At 33.6% G+C, this 15,739-nt stretch overlaps 1 long non-coding RNA gene across 1 annotated transcript; it reads right to left on the bottom strand.

Annotated features, from left to right (window-relative positions):
- Positions 1-258: 258 nt before the first annotated feature.
- On the bottom strand, positions 259-13,223 carry LOC132686495 (uncharacterized). The gene is made up of 3 exons (XR_009613696.2): positions 13,069-13,223; positions 12,356-12,413; positions 259-945 (listed from the first exon to the last, which is right to left on the bottom strand). It is a non-coding gene; the product is annotated as an uncharacterized LOC132686495 (long non-coding RNA).
- Positions 13,224-15,739: the final 2,516 nt, after the last annotated feature.

The following is a 15,739-nucleotide window of genomic DNA, read 5'->3' on the forward strand; positions in this document are numbered from 1 at the left end:
GTCTTCTTAGTTACTAGGTAAACCAGGATGAGTCACACGGTGACAAACGGTGACGGAAAATCCTCTTACTTGAGGACTAGTAAGTTATTTATTTTGAGAACCCATATGTAATGAGTTGTGTCTGCTTGGCATAAAGAAGTCACCTTGCTTTCTGTCTTTGTAATCTCTCTCATTTTTTTAAATTTTTAGTGTTAATTTACTTTTGAGAGAGAGAGAGAGAGAGAGAGAGAGAGAGAGACAGAGTGCGAGTAGGGGAGGGAAGGAGAGAGAGAGGAGGGAGACACAGAATCCAAAGCAGGTTCCAGGCTCTGAGCTGTCAGCACAGACCCCAACATAGGACTCAAACCCATGAACTGTGAGATCATGAACTGAGCCAAAGTCGGATGCTTAACTGACTGAGCCACCCAAGCACTCCTGTTTTTACAATCTCTTAATGAACTTCTATGATGAACATCATGATTGCTTTAATGCTGATTCAATAATTACACTGACATTTTTTTCTCTTCCATCTTGGTAAAAAGATTTCCTGGGATGGGAGGAAATTTTGCTTTTAATTATATTTCTCCAGATACTTGTAAGAAGCCTTAAATAGCAATAGATATCAAAACCAAAGGGATTAAAAACACCCGTAAATTTGGGAATTTAAGATAAACACAAATAACTCCAGTATCAAAGAAGAAATCATAACAAAAATAATAAAGTTAGAGCTAAATTTTAATGAAAACACTTCTTATCAAAATGTGAGGTTCAATGCAAGTGATTTTGAAAGGGAAATATGTAGTTTGTAGAAATAAATGGAGACCAACTAAATGAGAACAAGCAAAGGTTATTTATTCAGAGCTTGCTGTAGCAAGGAAGTCAGCTACCATCACTTACACCTTGGCAGGGACTCAAATGCAGGAGAAGAATGGGAAAGCTTTAGCGTGATCCTGTAATTTTTGCCTTCTGGAAAAGTAGAGCCAAGAAAAAAAAAAGTAATATATCACAGCAACATTATGTTTATGACAGGAATGCAAGTCAGTTAACAATTAGCGCATATATATATATATATATATATATATATATATATATATATAAAACTAGAGGTAAAAACAATATGATCAACTCAAGTGATGTGGAGAGAGCAATTTAAGAAAAAGCACACCTTGTAATGATAGAAGCTATTTAACAACTAGGGAGAGTAGGGAATTTTCTTATCTACTATAATCCTCCAGTCAATGTTCTGCTTGTAATATTGAATCATTAGTAGCTTTCCTTTACACACCCATATGTACTATATAATATTGTACGGAAATATAACGATTGAAAATATAAAAACCAAAACATACATATAGGAGATACAAAAACCAACAGAAAACACATGAGGATGTTTAGAAAAATTAAAAGGGTTTAGTTAGGTATATTTCTGTTAAGAGCAATATATAAAAATGAAATGTTTATACTGTGACCACAAATACTTAAAAACATGACTTTTTAAAGAGACATCACTTATTGTTGATACAATTACAATGCAAATACAGTAAAATAACTTGCTTAAGGATGAATGTAACAATAGATACGCGAGACTTTTACAGAGAAGTTTATAAAACTTCACTGAACAGCATTAAGAAAACAACAAATCAGAGACAAACTATAGTCAGGAAAACTCATTTATAAAAATGATACTGGGGGTGCCTGGGTGGCTCTGTCGGTTAAGCGGCTGACTTCGGCTCAGGTCATGATCTCGCCATCAGTGAGTTCAAGCCCTGCGTCGGGCTCTGTGTTGACAGCTCAGAGCCCGGAGCCTGTTTCTGATTCTGTGTCTCCCTCTCTCTCTCTGGCCCTCCCCCATTCATGCTCTGTCTCTCTCTGTCTCAAAAATAAATAAACTTAAAAAAAAAACAACCCTCAAGGGGTAGGTGTTTAAAAAAAAAAAAATGATACTAGTCTTCCTGAAATTGATCTGTAGATTCAGATCTTATTTTTTCTGTATCTTGAAACATTTAGCTCTTTCATTGACCTAGGAATTTCATTACTCATCATTATTCCCAACTTACACAATAAATGACTTTATAAACAGCAAATGGAAGAACGATGGAAACACAGAAACAGATAGTATAGAAGTGAAACTAATTATTGCTATTATATCAACTTTTAGTTTTCTTATTGTGTTGTTCACAGTATTGCACCATCTTGACAGAAAAATTGAGAGTTTATGTTTGTAGTCTTTTTTAGTTATTTATTTTATTTTAGCTTTCATTGGACACTGTTGAGAATTTTTATTTATGTATTTTTTGTTTTCATCCCACATGGACAATAAGAAGAAAATTAATGGAGGAAGAATTTTTAAAAATTATGAAATGAATCAGAAAATGAATGGAAAGAGACGAATAGTAGCAAACTAGATGCTAATGATGATGGTGAACTTGACTTTGTAAACAAAATCTGCGTCTTCAGTTAATAATAACCTAAGTGGATTTTATTCAAATAAACAAGCATTAATCAGTAAACAACTATTTATAAAAACAAAGGGAAAGAAGGCATCTCACACAGTCAGTCATTGAACAGCAAGGACTATATCGGTTAACTTTTGGGACAAGAACTTAGATCATTCCATTTTGCTAAAGATGTAAAATACTTTCACTTTCTATGATGTCTATGTACCAAAATTGATGTGGTGCAGTTTGTAAGTAGACAAATGTTGCAGGCAGGAGTGTACAAAAAGGTTATTGAAAGGAGATAGATGATGTAGAAATTAAAAATATATATATTGGGCTAATCATTCATAGCAATTATTTGCAGTCATACGAAGTTGGCCTTCAAAACCAGTAAAACATGGATCAAAAATTTGGTTGTGCTTTGTTTAAATTTCTATTAAAAATTCTAATACAGTTGCTTGTTACTGTTGGAAAAATACTTGTAAAATCTTTAAAAAAATTTTTTGAAGATAATTTAAAATGTTAACTGGATCCAATTAGTTAACAGTGTTAACTATTTTCCCAGTTAAGCTGAGGATGAATAACCAAGGATCTGTAAATTAACACCAGTATGTGGTAGCATTTTGCACTGATTTAGACCATACCAAGTTTTGGGAGGTTGTGGAGTTACATAAGTACACACAAGGCTTGTGGAATATAAATCAGATGACTGTCTTGCAAAAACAATTTGCAATTATATTTAAAGCTTCAGATACACCACGAGTTAGCAGTTCCTCACCTAAATGTGTATCTTAAAGAAACTCTTGCCTGTATTTAGCAGACAACATATGCAAGAGAGCTTATAGCAGCTATTTTCATAAAAGCCAATGATTTTGTTAATTAATTAATTTTAGAAGAGTCACACAGCAGGATATTCTGCAAGAGTGAAACTGTATTGAACTGCATCATCAGTGACAACATGGGACAGAGCTGAGAAAGGTAATGCAAGGGAGAAAACATTCATATAAAGATGATTACATTTTAGGATATCCCTTCAGAGCTCAAAAACAATCAGGACTAAATTAATATTATTCAGATGTGTGTGCATGTGTATAGAACTAGCCCAACAAAACATAAAGCTGATAAACACATTACTGTTCAGGTATGTGACAGTTTTTTCTTTTTTTTTTTTAAGTTTTCTTTTTTCTTTAAGTTTTTTAATTTTGAAAGAGAGAGAGAGTGAGGTAGTGGGACAGAGAAAAGGAGAGAGAGAATCCCAAGCAGGCTCCTTGCTGACAGTGCAGAGCCTGATGTGGGGCTCGAACTCATGAACCATGAGATCATGACCTAAGCCGAAATCAAGATCAGATGCTTAACTGACTAAGCCACCCAGTCACCCCAGGTATGTGATAGTTTTGAGGTGTTTCAGGAAGATGGGTTGGGAAGAAGCACATAGGTAAATCAATCATGATCTACTACTTAAACTGTGGGTGAATTTATGTGTATTTGTTTTATTATCCTTTATAAATTACTTAAATTATAGACATGTGAAAAAGATTACATATAATTATTAAATACTAAGAATGTTTTTGTTTGCTTTAAATTCCTCTGTCCCAACCCATTTATCCAAATACTTATTTTATGCTTTGTAGAAAATTAGCGATAAATTCTTGTCACCCATCTTTCTGTAAGCAACTTCATTGCTTATAATGGGTTGTTGTTGTTCTTTTTCTTATTGACATTGACATCCTAAAATTTTTTAAAATTTTTTTTAACGTTTATTTATTTTTGAGACAGAGAGACAGAGCATGAATGGGGGAGGGGCAGAGAGAGAGGGAGACACAGAATCGGAAGCAGGCTCCAGGCTCTGAGCCATCAGCCCAGAGCCCGACGCGGGGCTCGAACTCACGGACCACGAGATCGTGACCTGAGCTGAAGTCGGACGCTTAACCGACTGAGCCACCCAGGCACCCTGACATCCTAAATTTTTAATGCATAAGCAATCTAAGAAACAGTAGGTATTTTTACAGGGGGATATATACCCCAATAATATTTTCAAAAACTTTAGCGATCTCTAATTTTTTGGTGACAATTTTCAAAATTTGAAAATGATAATATATTTCAAGTAACTATAGAAAACGTCTTTTGTTTTTAATATCAATTATTTTACTTCAGTTTCTATTCAGTCATGTTTACATTGTAATTCATTTTTGAGGTATACTTGGTTTAGATACATAATATAGGCTTTTAATTTCCCATCTAAATATTATATGCTTTTTAGTTGGCCTAAACAATTGCTGTCTTTATTCCTTATCCAGAGTGGCAAAAATTTAGAATTTATAATAATTATAAAAGGAAGAAGATAACAGGGCAATTCTCTCTCCTATAATTCCTGTTCAAATATAGATTCCCAAGAAATAATCACTTGAATATATTAGGATATTTAGAATTTAAAACAAAAAAGTCTTGTATTTAAATTGTCCTTTATGAAAACATGATTATGTGTTGACAAAAATTATGAAATAAAGCCAATGAAACAAAATGACAAACTTAACAGTGCTTATAGAAAAATGCAGCACAATAAAACAATTTTGTATTCTGCAAAATTATAGGCAAATTATATATTTGATTATTTGAAATCTAATTTTTCCTTTATAATCAGGTGTGATAAAAGAAAAATTAAATTGATAACGCAGAAGATATGTAAATCATAACTTTATTGAGTCACACTTTTTTTAAAGTTTATTTATTTGTTTTGAGAGAGAGAGAGAACATTCCAAGAGAATCCCAAACCGTGAGATCATGACGAGTCAGATGCTTAACTGACTTGAGCCACTGAGGCGCCCTGAGTCTCACATTTTTAAATCAACACAAATCTATATGAGAGACTAGACAATTAATGTATTAAAATTTACACCTGCAGTACTTAAGATTTTTTCTATTTGGAATTTAGTACTTATTTGCTTATTTGTTAGAAGTTATGTTTCTTCTGTGTCCTGACCATTTAGACACATGAACTATCATCCTACCAAAAAATCCTTATCATTCTGTAGTCAAATTAAAACTAGAATGTTAACAGGTCATATTTTACAGATTTTAAAAAATTTACCATTTTAGTCTTCTGAGTTTGAACACTAATTTCAGAATATTTTGACATGCTTTTTAAAGTAAACAACTTTTGAACACTTTGATTATTAAGTACAAAGCAGTCTTTATAGTTCCTTTAAGTACAATCACTCTCCACATTTCAGTAATATATAAGGATATATATATAGTAATAGTACAGTATATTTATATATGTTTATGTGTAGTATATATAGTAATGGTATATAGTAATAGTAATATACTAACAGTATATACTAATAGTATAGTATAGTTACATATGTTTATGTATAGTGTATATAGTAATAGTAATATACTAATAGTACAGTATAGTTCTATATGTCTATATGCACTAGAAGACCTCAGCTACAGGTGATTTTATTGTAGGATTCTTTAGTTCAACACTAGGGGTTCGTTGTCTCGTTGCTTCAAAGAATGAAGAGATGGATATAGAATAAAATGAGCAGCAGGCAAAAGTTTATTAGAGTATAAGATTAGATAGTAAGATTAGTATGAAAGCTCCCTTTGCAGAGAGAAGGCATTTCAAGGCGAATACTCCCGACCAGAGGCAAGGGTCTTTGTTTTAGAAGGTTCTGGTCAGCCCCCTCCCCCCTTCCTCTTTGTTTTTACTCAGGTCCTACCCTTATTAGCTTGATAACTCTAGGTGCTGGGTTGCATATTCCTGATTGACTTGACTTCATTGTGTGAGAAGTCAGACTATGGTCATATTGTCCCTCATAACATAAGTTTTATGGTTTACTTATTTTAGTTAGGTATTTTGATTGTCAAATTCCTGAGGGGAACCTGAGGGGGATTGGTGGTGTCTGTTACATCTTTAAGGGAACCTTACTCCCAAGGGGGTTTGCTGTGGTCAGATGCTCCAAGCATTGTTCCAAAATATGTGTTTTTTCCTATGCAGGCATCTCAAGTTCTAACCTTTCCCACTCCGCTTATTTTATCCTATCTTTTCCCTATCATAATCTGAATTACAATTTACTTTTGATAAAATGGCAATCCAGATAAACCTGAAGATTTTGATTTATTATTTTCTCTTGGCATGAAAAAATCATTTCCCCAGTGATAAGTTGGATGTTTTGTGGGGTGTGTACAGAATGTGTATTTGCGTGTGGGGGTAACATTTTGTCGGAGACAAAATATAGTTTTATGCTGTTGTGTGTGATTCTAAAACAAAATAACGACCTAAACACCATCAATTCGGACATGTAATTTTGTACCTGAAACAGTACTTAGCCTTTAATCAGCAATGGCGTCTTCTGGTTCTCTCTGCTAAAATCAAGAGACCAAGTAATGTACCATGCACTCAAGATCACCTCAATACTTGTTAAAGTGTGAGATTTCAGATGTTCTGAGAACTGAACAACATTAGGGCAATTTAATCGCCAAAATAACAAGTTTAATGGTTTTCGGTAGAAAAATCTATAATAGAAGTAAATGATTGTGATTAAAATTAAAACCTCAGATGTTATTCAGCTTCAGTATTTGTCTCTATAATAATAAAGGCTACTATTTCTTTAATATTAACCAACACTTGGAACACTTTGTATATTCTTTGGAGTACTTTGTGTCTGCTTCAGAGTGTTTTATACTATAAATTTATCTTCCCAAGTAGATTACAAGTAACCATAGGAAAGGGACACAAAGAAACAGCACATAGAGGGATTATCTCAAGGGATTTATATTTGCATAGGTGGGTTGATTTATTTTGGGGACAATTTTGAATTCTGTTATTCTAAATAATTAATCTAGCTAGTGGCTATTTCAATAATGTGCCCTTACTAAAATTTAGGCCTGGAATCAAAATCGAAACTGCTGAACATTTATTCTCATGTGCTTTTATGTTTTTAATCCATTGCATGCTTCGCTACATTTTGTGTCACCGAAACCCACGAAATAACATCAAAACAATGAGAAACAGGCACGTTTTAAATAATAAATGGAACTAATAGATATTGTATTAATTTCTATTATACATTGGCAGTTTCTTAATATAGGTATTTTTTGACCAAAGGAACAGGTATCAAGGTATTGCAATCTATTGGTTTGGTAAAAAGATCACATTCCTTTAACATTAACAACTACTGTATAATTGGATTCAGTATATTCTGGTAGTTGTTAAGGCCATCTGTGGAACTGAAATAGAACCTTAAAAACTGGATTAGTGGTCAAAATTTGTTTTTAAGTAGTTGTTAAAGTCGTTAAAAAAAAAGAAAAAAACACAGAAAAAAAAAAAAAAAAAAAACAACTGCCTAGACCTCAACTTTTGTTTAGAAACGCTTTTGAGTGAAGTTTGGCTTCAAGATTTATAGATCTCTAATGCTATTTGAGGTTAAAAACCACAAATGATAGTAATGATAACACTGTTCTTAAAATAATCATTACTTTATATGATTTTTTTTCTACACAACTTAGCTTGCAACCTGAAGTATAGAAAGTAAGAGCAATGTTACAAACCTAAAACTGTAACCACTCCTGTATGTTAAATTTCACATTCTTTTTCTTAAAGTATAATAGCCAGGAGTGTGTCTGTTTCACTGCCAGTAAATTGGTCTTACCTTGTTTTCCTTGTGCTATTTACAAAATCGGAAGATTTTAAACTTGTGATTTTATCTTGTCACCAAAGTTTCATTTGTTCAGATTTTTCAAATACTTTTATTGAGGTGTAATTGATATACAAACAAAACAAAACAAAACACTGCACATGGTTAATGAATATAGTTTGATGAATTTGGACATATGTGTATATCCATGAAATCATCATCATAATCAAGATAATATAGCTTTCACCTCTATTTATTTATCTCTAAATGTTTCCTTATGTCCCTTATGTGTATGTGTTTGAGATACAGAGCATTTAACATGAGATCTAACCTCTTACATTTTTAGCACACAATACCATGTTGTTAGCTAAAGGCACATGTATAGCAGATCTCTAGAACTTATTTAAACTGCATAACTGAAACTTTATACCCATGAACACAACTCTCCATTTCCCCTTGTCCCAATCACTGGCAACCACCGTTCTGTTCTCTAATTCTATGAATGTGGCCATATTAGGTAGCTCGTAAAAGTGAAATCATGCAGTATTTGTCCTAATACAGGCTTGTTTCACTTAGCATAATGTCCTCCAAATTCACCCATGTTTCTGAAATGAAAGAATTTTCCTATTTTTAAGGCTAAATAATATTGCACTGTATGTATATATCACATTTTTTTTTAATCCGCTCGTCTGTGTTGTTTCCACATCTTGGTTGTTGTGAACAATGCTGTAGTGAATAAGGAAGTGCAGCTACCACCTTGAGATCCTGATTTCAATTCTTTTGGATAAATACCTAGGAGTGGGATTGTTGGATCATATGGCAGTTCTATCTTTCATTTTCTGAGGAAACTCCACGCTATTTTCCATAATGGCTGCACCATGTTACTTTCTCACCAATGACGTACAAGTATTCAAATTTCTGAACAACTTGACTAACATTTATTATCTTTCATTTTTTGATAATAGCCATCTAATAGGTGTGTGATGCTATTTCATTGTAGCTTTGATTTGCATTTCCCTGAGTGAGGTTGAGTGTCTTTTCATACACTTGTCAGCCATTTGTGTGTCTTTTTTTTAGAAATATCTATCATGTCCACGGCCCATTTTATAATTAGGATTTTGGATTTTCTTTTTTTGTTATTGCATTGTAGGTGCTTCTATATATTATAAGTATTAAGCCCTTATCAGATAAATGGTTTGCAAACATTTTCTCCCGTTGTGTGGGTTGCCTTTTCATTCTGTTGCTTGTTCCATTTATCGTGCAAAAGTTTTTAGTTTGAAGTAGTCTCACTTATCTATTTTTACTATTATTGCCTGTGCTTCTGATGTCATATCCAAGAAATCATTGCCAAGGCCAGTGTCAAGAAACTTTCCTGGTGATTTCTTCTAGAAGTTTTAGAGCTTCAAGTCTTACATTTAAATCTTTTTTCAGCAGATTTTTGTGTATAATGTAAGTCAAGGGTCCAACTTCATTCTTTTGCATCCTTGAATGCTTCACCATTTGTTGAAGAAATTGTCCTTTCCCCACTATGTGTTCTTGACATGCTTATCAAAGATGAATTGATCATATATTTTTAAATTATTGTAGTGTTGTGATATGTTCTGAAATCAGGAAATCGAACGTCTCTAGTTTTGTTCTTCTTTCTTAAGATTGCTTTGGCTATTCCGGGTCTTTTGGGATTCCATATAAATTTTAGGAGTTTTTTCTATATTATTCAAGAGTAAAAAATAAGCCATTGGGATTTTGATGTATAGAGCATTGAATCTGTAATTTCATTTGAATAGTATGGACATTTTAACAATAGTAAGTATTCCAATCCATGAACATGGGGTATATTTGAATATATTTGTGTATTTGTTTTTTTAATACTTATTTTGAAGTGTTTGGTATACAAATATCTTTAGTTAAGTTTATTCCTAAGTATCTTATTCTTTTAAAACCTACCAAGACTGAATCATGAAGAAATACATCTCAATAATGAATGAGAAGATTAAATCAATAATCAAAAACCTCCATCTAAACTGCTGGTTAGTATTACAGAAAGTGGGGGGAAAATTCAATGTTTTTTTAAGGAGTAGGTATTTTACGTTAGTATAAGTAACTGACATTGGTCTTTAAACAAGCGTGATTTATTATAGGTGTTATTTATAACATTGAAGTAAAACAGGATACCTAACGACTAAGGCCAGGCACTTGTTTACCTATTTTGATATTAAAAAATGGACCCAACATTTGTTGACTACCGAAAAACATGTGTGTCCTTATAAATGTCTCATATTTTAAATTTGTTTTTTGTTTAACAATATTGTAAAGTGAGCATTTTTTCCCGTAAGTCAAAGTGAGAAAGTTAGAGCTTAAAATGCTTATAATTGCTAAAATTTGTGATTTATAAAGTGGCACATTTGGGATTCATTCCAGAGCCTCCTGATTGCCAATCTAGTGCTCTTGTCCCTAACGTACACAGCCTTCCTACGTGGATTCTAACCACTCTCATCACCTTCCTTCTGCAACTGTCCCCAACAGATTGATGAAGTACATTGTGCAAAACTCTAAAACTGCAACTGCTCACAGTCCTCTTACCTGTCCGCTTTTAAAAACTTTCCCAGTTCTAAGCCATCTAGATCAGGTTAGGAAAATAACAAGTTGTGAATCAACAGGGGAATGTGGAAACTAAAGGCCACTTAATGCTCCACACTTTTATCCCTATCATGGCAGCCATAAACATAAACACACACACACACATTTGTGTATGTTATTTTGTACTGTATTAATTTTTAAAACCCTATATTGTGATAACCAATGTGCTACATTTAAATTTGGAATATAGATAATATTAACCATAGGCTATTTATTTTATCACACTGTAGTGATTAGAGCATTAGTATTATTACTGATATTTAGAATGTACAATGTGCCAGGCACTATCCTACATATTGCACATACATTATCCTCCCTCAATTCTCATACATATGCTATAAAGCCATTAAAACAAATATGATAAAGGGTTATACCCCAAATATATAAAGAACTTATACAACCCAACACCCCAAAACCAAATAATCCAATTAAAACATGGGCAGAAGACATGAACAGACATTTCTCCAAAGAAGATAGGTTGTCACCAGACATATGACAAGATGCTCAACATCACTCATCATCAGTAAAACGCAAATCAAAACCACAATGAAATGTTGCCTCACATCTATCAAAAAGGCTAAAATCAGGGGCACGTTGGTGCCTCAGTCAGTTCAGCATCCGACTTTGGATCAAGTCATGATTTATGGTTTGTGAGTTTGAGCCCCGCATCGGGTTCTGTGCTGACAGCTCAGAGCCTGGAACCTGCTTTGGATTCCGTGTGTCCCTCTCTCTCTGCCCCTTCCCTGCTTGTGCTCTCTCTCTCTCTCTCTCTCTCTGTCTCTCTCAAAAAATAAGTAAACATTGTTTTTTTTTAAGACAGTCTAAAATCAGAAACACAAGAAACAACAAATGTGAGTGAGTATGTGGAGAAAAAGAAACACTGGTGCACCGTTAGTGGGAACACAAACTGGTACAGCCACTGTGGAAAACAGTATGGAGGTTCCTCAAAAAATTAAGATTGGAATTACCATGTGATCCAGTAATTCCACTACTGAGTATTTACCCAAAGGTTATGAAAACATGTTTATTGCAGCATTATTTACAATAGCCAAATAATAGAAGCAATCCAAGTGTCCATTGATAGATGATGAATAAATGAAGAAGAGTGATGTGTATGTATATATATATATGTATATGTATATATATGTATATCTATCTATACCTATCTATCTATATCTATATATCTATATATCTATATATCTATATCTATATCTATCTATACCTATCTATCTATATCTATATATCTATATATCTATATATCTATATCTATATCTATCTATATCTATCTATATATATATCTATATCTATCTATCTATATATCTATATCCATATCTATCTATCATCTATCTATCTATCTATCTATCTATCTATCTATATATAATGGATTATTACTCAGTCATCAAAAAGAGTGAAATCTTGCCATTTGTAACAACATGGATCAATCTACAGAGTATAATGCCAAGTGAAATAAGTTAGAGAAAGACAAATACCATATTATTTCACTCATATGTGGAATTTAAGAAACAAAATAAACAAAGAAAAAAATGATAAACCAAAAAACAGGGTCTTAACTATAGAGAACAAATTGATGGTTACCCGAGGGGAGGTGGCAGGTAGAGGAGGTTCAGTGAAACAGGTGAAGGGGATTAAGAGTACACTTACCATGTTGAGCACTGAGTACTGTAAGAAATTGTTGGATCACTCTATTGTACACCTGAAACTAATATAGCACTGTATGTTAACGTTATAGGAATTTAAACTCAGAAAAAGATGCCAAGAATAGAGCTAACAGTAGGGGCAGAGGTACATGGTTTGCCTTCTGCTGCTGCAGATCCCAAGTAATCATAACTAATTACACAAAGAGTACAAGAGCATCTGCAAATACAGAAACCAGGCAGGCTCTAGGGGCCAGGTTTGCCCCCAATAGTGAGTCTCCCATACGCCATATAGGACATTCAGCAGTTAATATCAATGTCATTGCATACCTTTTGAGGGCGCTGATCAGAAGAAAACATTATATTGATATATGAACATAATTCTTGAAATTGACTCAACTGTTTATGTATGAATTGTCCCTTTGGGACAGCCTATAGCACATATTCTGTCCCCAGTTTCCTCAGTCTATTAATTTTCTGAATAAATCATTTGCATTGGCTAACTCTGGAATTAATTATATTTCAAAATATAATTACAATAGTAGTACACAAAACAGGATTCCCCCCCCCTCAGATACTATGCTTGAGTATAAATGAGTAACTAAAAAAAATCGTCAGAAGTATCTGTGGAAACAATCACTTTAAAGATTCTAAACAGCCCTAAGAAGAAAATACTTTGAAGGAAACTACCACAGGAAACATGACTTTGCATATACTTACTTTTTGCTCTCAAGAAATGATGGCATTTATAGAATACGAGATAAAAGATTGTAAAGTAAAACTTTCAGGTGAAACACTCACTAAGATAGCTATAATCAAAAGAATGGAAAATAACAGGTGTCGGCAAGTAGGCAGGAAAATAGGAACGCTTGTGTACTGCTGGTGGAAATGTAAAATGGTTCTGCTGCTATCAAAAATAGTTGGTGATTCCTCAAAAAGCTAAATGTAGAATTACCATACGATTCCAGCAAATCGACTTGTGGCAATACAGCCCAAAGCATTGAAATGCTTTGTACGTCTAAGAAATGCTTGTATGTTGATGCTCACGGCACCACTATTCACAAGCCAAAATGTCAGCATGGAAACAATGCACATGTCAATGAATGGATGGACATAGAATGGAATATTGTTCATTCAGAGAAGAAATTAAGTACTGTTTAACATTGTGCTAAGTGAAAGAGACAAGACACAAAAAGTTCCATATTGCATGATTCCATTCATTTGAAACATCCAGAATATGTAAATACATAGAGACAGAAAGCAGTTTGGTGGGGTCAGGAAGTAGGGGGAGGGATAAATAAAGAACAACTATTTAATGGGTATGAGGATTTATTTTGGCATGATGATAATGTTTTGGAACTATTTAGACGCTGTAGGTGCACAGCATTGTGGATGAACTATGTGTGTTTGTGTGTTTGTGTGTGTGTGTGTGTGTGTGTGTGTGTGTGAGCGTTTTGCTAATTGAGATATAAATGACATATAGGATTGTGCAAATTTAAGGTATAAACTTGTTGATTTAATACATGTATATATTGCTATGTGATTACCAGCATAGCATGATTGGCTAACACCTCTATCATGTCATGTAACGATCATGTCTTTTTTTGTGGTAAGAACATGTGCTAGTTTCTTAGCAACCTTGAAGATAATAGGTTAGTTTTAATTCGGCCTTATTCAACCTGTAAACCTAAACTTTGGTGCAGAAGGGTATGATGACTTAATAAAATGAATTCTAATGATATAGATAAAACTTAGTGTCCCTAAATTTAGATTTCTTAAAAGCTCATTTCCAATTCTTCCTTCAATAAATAACAAGAAGGGATTCAAGTGTTTAATTCCATAATCAACTGACAAACAACAATCTACATGACACATTTAAGGAGGGGATGAATCTTAGCATAGTACAAAAATGCTAACATTAGCTTATTTGTGAGTAATTGTTTAGCATCTTGTAAATACAAATACAATTACTAATTTTGCTTGACCTTTCTGATTATGGGCTTTGAATAAGGATATCCAATCTTCTATTAGAGAAAAAACATTCTTCGTATTGGATTACGAGTGACATTTTAAAATTATGTTAGAATCTTTATACTAATGATAAATGATTATTTTGAAGGTAAAAATAAACCCATATGATAGACAAAAATGTGAAGAATAAAGTATCACTTTATTTTTTTAATTTTTTTAATGTTTACTTTGAGAGAGAGAGTAACATAGCGTGAGCAGGGGAGGGGAAGAGAGAAAGGGACACATGGAATCTGAGGCAGGCTCCAGGCTCTGAGCTGTCAGCAGAGAGCCCAATGTGGGGCTCAAACTCGAGAACTGCAAGATCATAACCTGAGCTGAAGTGGGACACTTAACCAATTAGGCAACCCAGTCACCCCAAGAATAAAGTATCATTTTAAATGTTGCTATCAAGAATGTTAGCTTTGGGGAAACATGATTTCAGATACTATGGTATGAGAGTTACAAGAGTAAGTATCATGGATTAATAAGAATTACACAACTAACTAATTTTAGTCTCAGAATCATCCAAAACTGGTTTCTCGGAAGACCTTAGAGCATATACATACCCATTTGCATTTCTGATACGACAAAAGTGGTATTTTTAATTCATTATGTTCATTATTTTTAATTCATATGTATTAATAAATGAACTTGTACTTGATTTCTGAAGTCTAACAACTTTAGTGATACTCTGGCAAACAATCTAGTCTCCTCTCATATAGATTCAGAGTTTGGGAATTATTTCTCTATTATTTCATTCCAGGTATGAATTGGGTATTTTAGGGATACATGATGTCCTGAAATTAGTGCTTTTGTTGCTATTTGGGTCAAGATTACACAGAATACTTGGAGTAATATGCAACCTCAAAATCTCAGTGGTTTCATTTCTTCCTTACACTACTTAAATATATTTGTAATATATACTTATACTATTTACACATCAAGCGTGACCCTAAAATTCTGCCTAACATTGTCATTATCCTTTCTCTGGTACCCAGGATAACAGAGAAGTCACTATCTGATGTGTTGCAGTTAGCCATGGCAGAGGGGGAAAAAATACTCTGGAGAGCCACACGCTGGCAATTAAGTGCTCATTCTACACATGGACCATATCATTTTCACTCACAACTTATTGGCCAGAAGTAGTTACATAGCCCCATCTGGGCACAAGTAGTGAGGAAGTACGATCTTACTCTAAATCTAAAGGGAGAATTGGAACACTCAGGAGTCCAGCAATATTGATAACCACATGTGCCTCTCTCTACTCACTGGTCTCAGCTATGCTGTACTTCACCTTGCTTGATTCCCTAACATTTATTGCTTTTTCTGGTCATCTGAGGCTGCCCACAGATATACCTGCCTAGACATAGTTGTCATCCAT

The sequence above is a fragment of the Panthera onca genome, chromosome F1, assembly GCF_046562875.1.
Source record: "Panthera onca isolate mPanOnc1 chromosome F1, mPanOnc1 haplotype 2, whole genome shotgun sequence".
In the NCBI taxonomy this organism is placed as follows: domain Eukaryota; kingdom Metazoa; phylum Chordata; class Mammalia; order Carnivora; family Felidae; genus Panthera; species Panthera onca.